At 38.9% G+C, this 13,307-nt stretch overlaps 1 protein-coding gene across 5 annotated transcripts in view; it reads right to left on the minus strand.

Annotated features, from left to right (window-relative positions):
* Nucleotides 1-13,307, minus strand: part of TENM1 (teneurin transmembrane protein 1) — an 831,890-nt gene that overhangs the window by 128,038 nt on the left and 690,545 nt on the right. The window lies entirely within an intron of this gene.

Below are 13,307 nucleotides of genomic sequence, written 5' to 3' on the forward strand. Positions count from 1 at the left end.
CTGTAGTAGACAATCCTTTTAATCCTTCTTTAGCACTAACACTCTAAATTGCATTCTTTCTAGATTACATTTGATAACTTCTGGTTGAGGATCAAACCCAAAAGCCAAATAGAACACTGAATCTTATGCTGGAAAAATCAGGTGGTTAGAGAGCACACTGAGGGCCATGTTGGTGTGTAGGATAACACAGTTTCTGCTTCTCCTGCCAACATTTAAAAGTCTTGATTAATAAATAATCACAATGACAATAATTACAAGTTCCCTTAAAGCCATCATCTCCTTCCCCACAGTACTCCTGGCAATTACTTGATCTGCCTTCTGTACATTGTAAGTCTGGTGAGCTCTCCTAAGAATCCCTTCTCCGGAAGGTGATTGCGCAGTTTTGCAAATAAGTAGTGTGCCCTGGTGACCTGTGATGGTGGTTTGGAGCCTGCTTTTTCTCTCTCAGTAACAGTTAAAGATCCTCCCAACTCTGCAGCAGGAAATGCTTACATAAAGCATCAATTAAGGAGTTCTCAATGCAGTGGTAATGAGACATACGTACTCTTTTCACCTCCTCCTATCTGCTCTCTGAATTGCTCTCCAGTTCGCAACAAAAAAGTGCATTGGCTGCAAACCCCACAATTATATTACTTTTTTTCCCCAGCCACAGCAAATAGCAACAAGGCAACCACTTACTAAGTTCCCTCTAATTTTTATTAGATTTACTTTCTCCCAAGAAAGCTCTATGAGCTAATGAAGTTATAATTTATATTTAAGACTTGTCCAAAATTTCCAGCTGACTTTAATGAGAATAGCTGTGTGTCGGCGTATTTTCGTATGTGGCTCCTTGCTCAGGGTAACAAGGCAAAGTTTCTTTCTGACAGCAGCCCACTTTAACATAATCCTGGAACTTGCAATCAGCTTATGAGAAGGCAAATGTTTCACCCCATGGAGTTGAGCTTCTCTCCAAGCTCACAAGAACTAGCAAATACAGTAGCAACTAATCCTAGACTTTGTCATGGAAGCAGACTATAATGCACTAAATGCCTACTTTTTTCATATAATTAAATATAGGGAAAAAAGGTTACACTGGAGCTGGCACTGAAAACCCTGTCTTGACACCATGCTCTGCCTGACACTATGACAGCTGAGCCTCAGCTAAATAAGCACAGTGGACCACTACCATTTCCCAGGCGGCCTGTTGTCTATCACGTCTGATCATCAACATAGCATGGTACAGGGCACGGATTCAGTCTCTAGCACTCTGGAGTAAGGACTAGGGAGAATAGTGTAATAGAAAGGAAAAAAAAATTCATCAACATCTCAGAGAAGCTGTAGAAAATAGACTAGACTGGCAGTGAGCAGGAATAAGTGGATAAGGGGTCCTGGACTACACTTCCCAGGGGTTAGCATAATGGGTTTGTGCTGGTGTGCATATATTGAGAAGGCAGTTGAGAGTGAGTAATTATTATGGAATAATACTTTCTCTGAGCCATGTGATCACCTCCCTTGTGACTCTTCTAATTTCATCTGGATTTCTGCCTTCCTATATTCTCTCCTTCACCTCCACACAGAGATATTAACGGAATGCTCCTTAACCAAGAGTCACTAATTGTCTAGATAGTCCTGTTACTTTTGCAGAGGATTCTATCCTCTGGTCACAGGATTGTACCTCTGACTTCACTGTTAGTCATCTTGCAAATATTACACTGGCTTGTAAAGAAGACTGAGTAAAAGATTGTAGCTTGCTCCTCCAAAGCCATTTGACATTGGAAAAATAACTGAATGTTCATTCTATTTATCAGAGCAGCAGCATTTGTATGACATGGGGATGGCAAGAAGGCTGAGGGTCACGGCGTCCCTGATAACTTAGTTTAGTTACTGTGACATTCATCTATAAGGGCTAGGATAGGAGATTGACATTAAGCAGCCAAGGTAAAGGTGCCATGCAATGAAGCTGATGTGTGAAATATGACAAGATTAAGCAGATGACTTTCAACAGCTTCAGGCTAAGGCTTCAGAATTTATAATGGTTGCATTTATGAAGGCAATATATAATTACAAGTCGTCTGATAGTCAATGTGAGAAATTTACATGTTACCTTCATGAACTCAGGGAACATCTAAAAATAATTTCATGATATTTAAAAGGTACCTAATTACAAGATGAAAATCTTCTTCTCCAAAAGGAATTATTGAATATAGCAATAAATATTTTCCATTCTTTTAAAATACAAGATCAATGCAAAAACAAAAACAACAACAAAAGACAAAAAACCTAAAGAACCAAATGAAGGCCATGGCAAAATAGACCAATACTATGTAGACAAAATACTATCTATGTAAAACAAGTACCTGCTCTCAGAGATTCTTCTATCTTTCCCTGTTCTCTAGTGATTTATCGTAGGATAGGATGAGCCCAGAGGTTTCTCAATTTGACACACTGCCCAGTGGCCTGAAATACTTTGTTTATCTATTATTCCTAGCTTACTAAGAGTGTCAGAATCAGGTGTTGAATTTTCATCAAGTGTCTTTTTGACACTTACGGACAAATTCACATAGTTTTCCCCTTTAATCTGTTAAGACAGTGAATTATAGCAATAGATTTCCCAACGTTGAACCATCTTTCTTGCCCTAAAATAAACTTTACCTGGACATGATGTATTATCCTTTCAGTGAATCACTGGATTTGATTTGGCAATCCCTTACTTAAGATCTTTACCCTATCTATTTACAAAAATAAGGGTTAAATATGATAGTGTTAGAGTGAGGCAGTTGAATGAAGAGAAAGTACAGGTAGGAAATTAAAAGAATCCAGGAGTGAGACAGCCATGCAACACTTTTGCCAAGAGGTTCCGTACAGTAAAACCTGATATTATGAGATTTTTTTCTGGCTGCTTTGTCCAAGCCTAGCTGCATAAAAGCCAACATGGATAACCTATATTGCCATCAAAGGCAGAGTGATATACTGGCTCATGTATAACATTTGTGAGTGCCTTTGTGTACCTGGGCACTGCCCTCCTCTCTCTGGGCAGACCCACCATTCCATTATATAGGCAAGGCTAAGGGATCACCCTGATCCTCTGTTGGTATTCATTTCTTTGTTCGGTCATTCAACAAATATGCAATATTTCATGGGTACCTCTTGTTGACAGGCAGTTTGTGGGGCACTGGGGATATGAGGTTGAACAAGACAGCATCCCTCCCCCCAGTGGAGGTTATATTCAAGTGGGAAGAACAAATATAAAAGTAAAACAAATAACACACACACACACACAAACACACACACACACACACACACACAAACACAAATTGTAATAAAGGTTATGATGGGAGAATGCTGAGCATTATGAGAGAGTGTAACCGGGAAATTTATGTTGGACTGTGGAGGCAAGGAAAAGCCTCTTTACCAAGAAAGGGTTTACCTTTATAGGGGAGGGCATTCTAGGCAGAGAGAGTGGCATGTGTGGAAGGCCTTGAGACTTGGTAGCTTTTGAGAGATTTAAAGAAGGTCAGGGTGGCTAGAGAGTCAGTTTCTCTCCAGTGCATCAAAAACAAGCGAAGAACAACAACCCTCCCTGTCCCTACCCAGTAAAAAATTGTAAGATTACTATCCCCTAGCAGTATTTAGGCATACTTTGAGGGGAGGCAGGGGTGGTTTTGGAAATAGACTCACCTTGAAAATGGACTGGCTATCCTTTGAAACAATGTGACTGACTAAAAGGGATTCAATATTGTAATGGAAAGTGAGGTGCTGTTATTTAATGACACAGCAAACCTTCGCCAAGCTGCTCTACGTGCCAGGCAGGTGATCTGTGAAGCACTGGAGATATACTGAATATTATACAGGGCAGGATAATTTTTCATGTGAGAGAAGCCATACCTTGAAGGATTACCTACTTTCTGGAATTTTTTTTTTTTTTCAGACAGAGTTTCACTCTTGTTGCCCAGGCTGGAGTGCAGTGGTGTGATCACGGCTCATTGTAACCTCCACCTTCCAGGTTCAAGTGATTCTCCTGCCTCAGCCTCCCGAGTAGTTGGGATTACAGGCATGCGCCACCACCCCTGGCTAATTTTTTTTATTTTTAGTAGAGATGGTGTTTCACTATGTTGGCCAGGCTGGTCTTGAACTCCTGGCCTTAGGTCATCCACCCGTCTTGGCCTCCCAGAGTGCTGGGATTACAGGCGTGAGCCACCATGCCCAGCCTACTTTCTGGAATTTTTATCAATGATCTCCCTAATAATTACCACAAAATAATATGTCTTACATTTGTATAATACATAACAATTAGATATGTTTTTGTGCATATGACCTAATTTGAAGACTCAAACTCATGAGGAAACTATATTTACTCCAGTTTGATAGATATCATAGAGACTCAAAGAAATGAAGTTATTAAGTCCAAGGTCACATGGTTAGTAAATGGCAAAGCAGAGCTCAAACCCAGTAATTCATAGGCAAATGCTTTCATCTACTATGCTAGATAACAGCTACTAAGGGGGAAGACCCGCAATTCAGTAGTGCTAAATAAATAACTTTTTATTTGTTCAGAATCTAAGAGACAAGGACTGGAAGCTAGGGATAGCCTTGAAGTAGAAGTGCCATGTAACCCAAATGGCCAAAAATGGTGCTTGGTTATGTTGTTTTCTTGATGTAATTATTAACAGTATCTCCTTTTACTCTCAAAAGTATATGATTTGAATGATAAATTATGTGGTCACTCAATGTTGAAGGCATACCTCCGTAGTCCCCTCTGATATGGGTTGGTAGAGGGGACCAGAAGACAAGAACAGTCATAAATGCTGATTTGGAAAACAAGTCACATGGTTTGATAAGTCATTTAATTTTTCTGTTTCTGGGCTTATCATCTTACCAACGGCTTTTAAACTTTCATGTCTGAAAGTCATGATGAGAAACACAACTCATTAATTGCAACCCAGCATCCACATGGGGAGATACACACACACACACACACACACACACACACACACTTGAAGTTTTTCCAAGACAATACTGTCTTTGTAGCATCACATTCTGGTATGTTCTATTTAATTCTGTTCACTTCGGTTCTATTATATTCCATCACATTCTACTCAATTTTTCAAAACGAAAATGCTGGTTGACTCACCAAATAGATTTCACTGTCTACTAATGGGTGTGACCAGCAGTTTGAAATGGGCACAAGACCACTTGCTTATGAAAGTATTAGTGAAGGCCATTTGAAAACCTTGGTAGGAACTCTTACTTTTGGATATCCTATATCTTATAACACATATTAAAATGTATACAACTCATATCCTACATTAAACATATTTCATACGTAAGGATGAAAATTGAGTTGTAGTTCACAAGCTGACATGGTGCTCCATTTTTCAGACACTTATTTAAACATTTATTAACATTGATTTTCAGATTTCCTTTTCATCTTCTGGTGACAATAAACTTGTTTTTTAGGTAGCAAACATTTTGTAGGTCCTTGAAAATCTCATATCCTTGGCACTGTGCCTATGAAGTTGAATGGATAAAACAGCCCTGCTTTCAGTTAACGATTATGAATTCATGAGTGGAGAGAAATGATGAAAGATTATTATCTCTGCTAGCTTCTCTGATAGAAAACCACTGGGGCATTGAATAGGGTACTCAGTAAGGTAGGTTGGTTACTTTAGTGAGGAGAGGCAGCATTGAAAGGCATACACAACTCAGGACTGGGAGACCTGAGTTTGAATCCCTGCTCTGTACAGGACTCTAGGCCAGTTACTTTTTCTTTCTGACCCTCAGTTTCCCCCTCTGCAACATGAAGATCATACTAATTCTGCTATGCCTACCAGGCAGGAATGTTATAAGGATTAAAATGAGATAATATATGTGAAAGTAGTTCACAAATTGTAAAGCACTACCCATTTATTAGTAAAATATTCAGTGGATGCTATTTTTGTGGCTGCCCAACCTGCTTAGGTTTTACTGAAGGGAAATTTATGAACGCTAAAGCATCGTTCTCAGGAATGTTTTGTGTGCACAAAGCAACCATAGCTTAGCACCTATTACTATTAATGTTCCCCTGTTTCTCTCTAACATAATTTAGACAGACTCCTATGTGTCGTGAACCTTTAGGAAGTCTAGTTTTCCCAGAAACACCATTCTTCGTTGCCAAACTACTATACTAAATAATTATGCAATTGTTGTTGCCAATAACCTTGAAGAAAAATAGAATTGTTTATAGCAGAGCTACTAACAGCGGATGGCTGATTTCCTGAACTTCCAGGACTCCAAACTGCTGCAATTTAATTTAATTAAAATAAAGATGAGGCAGAATGCATTATTACATATTGATAATGTATGCAGACACAGGCGGACATCGGGAATTATTTTGACAAAATTCACATAATGGATGCAGATCAGAGCCCCTGAACAAGCCAGTTTGTCAAGTTAAATAAGCCATCTCTAGAATTTTAACAGCCCTGTGAACTTAACAGTAATGATTTTTTTTACGTTGTTTTGCAAGCAGCAGAGTTGGGAAAGAAACTAAATAAAATACAATGATTTCCAGACATCGTACTTTATTTAGAGTCAAAGAATAAAGCACTAAGTCCAAATTATTTAAAACGCTCACATGAAGTTTTTAGCAGGGGAGGCTTGTCTGTGTATCAGACAACAAAATCTTTAAGCCGGATGAACTAGTGATTGTGGCTTTTGTACTGGAACCCTGGGGATGATTTTACTCTTCTTCCACTTGATCAATATTGTACTTGGATTAATCAATCTTATCAGTTACCATTGATACTTCTCCAAGGAAGGAGTTCATACAAACCCTGTTTGTAATTTATTCACTCTGGTATTATCCCTTCAGTTGCAAAGTCTGCTTCCTTACCAAAAATGGTGGTATATCCTAGGATCTCAAGCACTTCTTTTCTCATTTTCGCTGTCTCTCAACACTCTATTCTTCTCTTGTGATATTCTAGCCCTTAGAGATTATACCAATTCCCTACAGCCGGGCTACATGGAAAACAAGAGTCCCACAACTATCAAACTAATTTAGATATTCACCATCACTTTAAATTCAGCTTGTTTAAACCTGAACCCTTCTTTCTCCATCACCCAGAAGTGAGTGGGCCAGAGATTCATATTTAACTGGCATAGGAGGAGAAAGAGTGGGAGATCTTTCTAGTCACAATTTTAACCAAAATCATTGCTCTAACTGGACTGCATGAATGCTGGTCATGTCTTATATTAGTTTCCAATCTCTGCTGTAACAAATTACCAAAAACTTAAAGGCTTTAAACAAGAAAAATTTCTCATCTTACAGTTATGGAGGCCAGAATTCTCAAATGGGTCTCACTGAGCAAAAATCAAGGTGTCCACAGGCCTGAGTTCCTTTCCAGAGGCTCTAAGGGAAAATCCATTTCTTTGCCTTTTCCAGCTTCTAGTAGCTGCTTGCACGCCTTAGTTTGTGGCTCTCTTCCCTCATCTTCAAAGCCAGCAATGTTGCATCTCTCTGTGCCTCTCTTCCATAGTTATATCCTCATGTAACTCTGACCTCCCCTTCCACTCCCTTCTCTGTTTATAAGGACCCTTATGACAAACTGAGCCTACCCAGATAGACCAGGATAATCTCCAATCTCAAATCAGAAGCTAACAATCTCAATTTCATCTGTAACCTTAATTCTCTTTTGGCATGCAACATAACATATTCATAGTTTCCAAGGATGGACATCTTTGTGGGGGTGGCTATTATTCTGCCTACCAAATAGCTATACTAGTATTTCTGAATTTGAAGCAAATCTGAAAAGTGTCAGATGCAGCACTGTTGCTGGTGTAAAATTCAGTCTATTTCCTCCCATATCAGTTAAGTGATTACAAAATATCACCAGGAGTACAAATAGACATTTCCTTCTTTGTTTATTTAGATTTAATCATAAATATTAAGGTATCAGCTCAATGGTTGTATATTTGATCCTATGTGTTTCCACTCATTTATCATCTGAACTGTTTATCATCTACTGTGTTCTTATGGAGCTCACAATCCATCTTCAGAGTAGTAGATTCTCCAGCTTCATTCTACCAACTGTTCAGATGCTTTACCATTGTCAGAAAATGGATCTTTTGAAAACATTATGCCATGAAAAACAAGCCAATAGATAAATCCATATAGACAAAATGGAGATGAGTGGATTCTAGGACTTGGGGGAGGGAGGAGTGGGGAGTGACTGCTAATATGTACAGGGTTACTTTGTGGAGTGATGATGAAAATGTTCTGGAATTAGATATTGGTGGTAGTTGTACAACCTTGTGAAAATACTAAAAGCCAATGAATTGTACACTTTAAGTGAGTGAACTTTATGGTCTATGAATTATACCTCAATAAGCCTGTTATTAAAAAAAGTGCAGCTGAGCTGCATTTATGTGAACCCTAGCAAGAAATGACTACTAGATGCTGTACTGGTCAGCTCTTCATGAGAGGACTGAGAAAATTTCTAAGTGTCACAATTTAAGAAAAAAAGCAAAAAACAAAAACAAAAACAACCCCCTCGAAACCCAACTGGGGTCTAAGGAAGATCATAAAGAATTAGAAAATATGAAAAACTATTTAAAAGATCAAAAAATTCAGGTGTTGGTTTTTTGAAAAATTAGTAAGATATATAGGCCACTAGCTAGACTAATAAAAAAAGAGAGAAGGTCCAAATAAATACAACTAGAAACAACAAAGGGGATGCTACCACTGACTCCACAGAAATGTAAATAACCATCAGAAAATACTATGAACACCTAGAAGAGATTAATAAATTCATGGACATATACACCATCCCAAGATTGAACCAGGAAGAAATTGGTCCCTGAACAGACCAATAATGAGCTCTGAAATGGAATCAGTAATAAATAGCCTACCAACCAACCAACCAACCAACCAACAAACAAACAAAAACCCCAGGACCAGGTGGATTCACAGCGAAATTCTAGCAGATGTACAAAGAACAGCTGGTACCATTCCCACCAGAATTATTCCAAAAAATTGAGGAGGGACTCCTCCCCAACTCATTCTATGAGGCCAGCATCATCCTGATACCAAAACCTGGCAGAGACACAACAGAAAAGAAAACTTCAGGCCAATATCCCTGATGAATATTGATGCAAAAATCCCTAAAAAATATTTGCAAACTGAATCCAGCAGCACTTCAAAAAGCTAATCCACTATGATCAAGTATGCTTCATCCCTGGGATGTAAAGTTGGTTCAACATACTCAAATTAATAAATGTGATTCATCACATAAACGGAACTAAAGAAAAAACCACTTGATCTCAACAGCTGCATAAGTGGCTTTGATAAAATTCAACACCCATTCATGTTAAAAACTCTCTATAATAAACTAGGCATTGAAGGAACATAGCTCAAAATAATAAGAGCCATCTACGACAACCCCACAGCCAACATCATACTGAATGGGCAAAACCTGGAAGCATTCCCCTTGAAAACTGGCACAACACAAGGATGCCCTCTCTCATCAGTCCTATTCAACATAGTATTGGAAGTCCTGGCCAGAGCAATACAGCAAGAAAAAGAAATAAAAGGCATCCAAACAGGAAGACAGGAAGTCAAACTATCCTGTTGGCAAATAACATGATTCTATATCTAGAAATCCCCATAGATTTGGTCCCAAAGCTCCTTTAACTGATAACTTCAGCAAAGTTTCAGGATACAAAATCAATGTACAAAAATCACTAGCATTCCTATACACCACCAACAGCCAAGCTGAGAGCCAAATCAGGAACACACTTCCATTCACAATATTCACAAGAAGAATAAAATATCTAGGAACACAGTTAACCAGGGAGGTGAAAAATCTCTCAAAGAGAATTACAAAACCACTGCTCAGATAAATCTGAGATAACATAAACAAACAGAAAAGCATTCCATGCTCATGGATAAGAAGCATCAATATCATAAAAATGGCCATACCACCGAAAGCAATTTACAGATTCAATGCTATTTCTATCAAACTACCAATGACATTCTTCCCAGCATTAGAAAAAAAAACTCTAAAATTCATATGGAACCCCCCAAAAAAGCCTAAATAGCCAAGGCAATCCTAAACAAACAAAAAAAAAGCTGGAGGCATCACATTACTCAACTTCAAACTATACTACAGGGTTACAATAACCAAAACAGCATGGTACTGGTATAAAAACAGACACACAGACAAATGGAACAGAATAGAGAGGCCAGAAATAAGGTCACACATCTACAACCACCTGATCCTCAACAAAGCTGACAAAAACAAGCAATGGGGAAAGGACTCCCTATTCAAAAAACAGTGCTGCAATAACTGGCTAGCCACATACAGGAGATTGAAACTGGACCCCTTACTTACACCATATACACAAATCAACTCAAGATGGATTAAAGACTTAAATGTAAAACCCAAAACTATAAAAACCCTGGAAGACAATCTAGGTAATACCATTTTGGACACAGCAACAGGCAAAAATTTCATGAGGAAGGAAGACACCAAAAGCAATCACAACAAAAGCAAAAATTGACAAATGGGATCTAACAAAATTTAAGAGCTTATGCACAGCAAAAGAAACTATCAAGAGAGTAAACAGATAACCTGAAGAATAGGAGAAAATATTTGCAAACTATGCATCTGACAAATGTCTAATATCCAGCATCTATAAGGAACTTAAACAAATTAATAAGAAAAAAATTAACAACCCTATTAAAAAGTAGGCAAAGGGCATGAACAGATGCTTTTGAAAAGAAGACATATATGTGGCCAATAGCATATTTAAAAAAGCTCAGTATCACCCATCATCAGAGAAATGCAAATTTTAAAAAAGTCAAAAAATAATAGATGCAGGCAAGGTTGTGGAGAAAAGGGAACAATTAAACACTGTTGGTGGGAGCATAAATTTAGTTCAGCCATTGTGGAAAGGCAGTGTGTCAATTCTTCAAAGACCTAAAAACAAAATTTCCATTCGACCCAGAAATCCCATTCTTTGGGTAGGAATATAAACCATTCTACTATAAAGACATATGTACACAAATGTTCATTGCAGCACTATTCACAATAGCAAAGACGTGGAATCACCCTAAATGCCCATCAATGACAGACTGGATAAAAAAGATGTGGTACTTATACACCATGGAATACCGTACAGCCATAAAAAAGAATGACATTGTGTCTTTTGCGGGAACATGGATGGAGCTGGAGGTTATTATCCTTAGCAAACTAACGCAGAAACAGAAAACCAAATACCGCATGTGTTCTCTCTTATAAGTGGGAGCTAAATGATGATAACTCATGGACACAAAGAGGGGAACAACAGACACTGGGGCCTATTTGAGGGTGGAGGCTGGGAGGAGGGAAAGGAGCAGAAAAAATAACTATTGGGTACTAGGCTTAGTAAATGGGTGCCAAAACAATCTGTACAACAAACCCTGTGACAGGAATTTACCTATATAACAAGCCTACACACATACCCCTGAACTTAAAATAAAAGTTTAAAAATAAATAAATTAGGATTATAAATCATGCTGCTATAAAGACACATGCACACGTATGTTTATTGCGGCACTATTCACAATAGCAAAGACTTGGAACCAACCCAAATGTCCATCAATGATAGACTGGATTAAGAAAATGTGGCACATATACACCATGGAATACTATGCAGCCATAAAAAAGGATGAGTTCATGTCCTTTGTAGGGACATGGATGAAGCTGGAAACCGTCATTCTCAGCAAACTATCGCAAGGACAAAAAAACCGAACACCGCATGTTCTCACTCATGGTTGGGAATTGAACAGTGAGAACACTTGGACACAGGAAGGGGGACGTCACACACTGGGGCCTGTCGTGGGGTGGGGGGAGGGGGGAGGGATAGCGTTAGGAGATATACCTAACGTATATGACGAGTTAATGGGTGCAGCACACCAACATGGTGCATGTATACATATGTAACAAACCTGCACGTTGTGCACATGTACCCTAGAACTTAAAGTATAATAAAAATAAATAAATAAATAATAAATGAAAAGAATTGGAAAATAAGGACCTATAGAGAAAAATTAGAGGAATTTTGGATTATCTGCCTAGTGAAGGAAATGCTGTAGGATAATATCATGGAGAAGAGAATTAGAGGCTTTGAGTATGACTCAGTGAGGGTCTCAGCAGGAATGAGATGTCGTACTTGTAAATGTTCACCGCACAGAGTTCGAATTAAGGCATGGGCAGAGTTAAGAGAATTATCAAGGAAGGGAGAGCCACCTAAGCACTGGCATAACTGGCAAACCTTCTGGGCTTGTAGGGGGAAGAGGATGGAGTGATGATACAGAAGGCAAGAGAGAGCACGGGGATTTGGAGGAGGGGCTACTAGACAGGAGCTGCTATTGTCTAATGTAGTCTGCAGTAAAGCAGGGAGAGGGATAAATACCCTGAGCTTCTTCTCTTTCTACAGTCTCCAGATGGTGCCACTCATTGACCAAATCAAGTGGGAAGTTAAAGAGCAAGGTGTTCAGGGAATGCAGTCCAAGGAAGCCAGCCTCTCAGAGCACAGAGAAGGACAGAAAAGAGATTATGTGTGTGTGTGTTTGTTGGGGGCGGAGGGGTGGGGCGGGCAGGGAGGGCAAATGCAGAGTAAGTAGCACAAAGTGCTTGCCTGTTATACTCACAACACCCTTCTTAGAGAAGCTAAGGCAACAAATACCTGCATAGACTCCATGCTTTATACTATGTGATCACAGTACCCTGGCCACAACAAAATGAAAAAAAGCAATACCAGCAACTGACATTTGTTGAATTCTTACAATGTGCCAAGCATTTTATGTTACTCACCTCATTTAATCATTATATCATAACAAACCTATGAGTAACATAATCTTTACGATATTCACTTTATAGATGGAGAAACTGTGGCATTTGGAGATTAATTTATCCAATGTCACACAGCTCGTAAGTAGAGAAGTAATTATTTGAACCCAGGGAAGGAGTCTGGCTCCAGAGTTGTTCTCATAACCACTACACTCAATAGAATAGGGATTAAGCAGGACTCTGTAGGCTGGTCAGCAACTTTCATGGCAGCCTAATGCTAAAGTTCTGCCTTACAAGGGTGTTCTGGACTGCACAGTAAATGGCTGACACAATACAATATTTTCTCTAAGAGGAACCTGAATATGAGATACACAGCAAGTTAGCAGACCACATAGAATGTGAAGAGCTGAGAGAGAGAAGGAGGGTAGTTAGTATGGCAGGAGGAGAGATGAAGTCAGTCTTAAGTATGGCTGAGTCACCGCTGTGGGAAGCAGTGGACTTGAAAAAACTCGAGCTGGT

This window comes from Gorilla gorilla, chromosome X (genome assembly GCF_029281585.2).
Source record: "Gorilla gorilla gorilla isolate KB3781 chromosome X, NHGRI_mGorGor1-v2.1_pri, whole genome shotgun sequence".
NCBI lineage: Eukaryota > Metazoa > Chordata > Mammalia > Primates > Hominidae > Gorilla > Gorilla gorilla.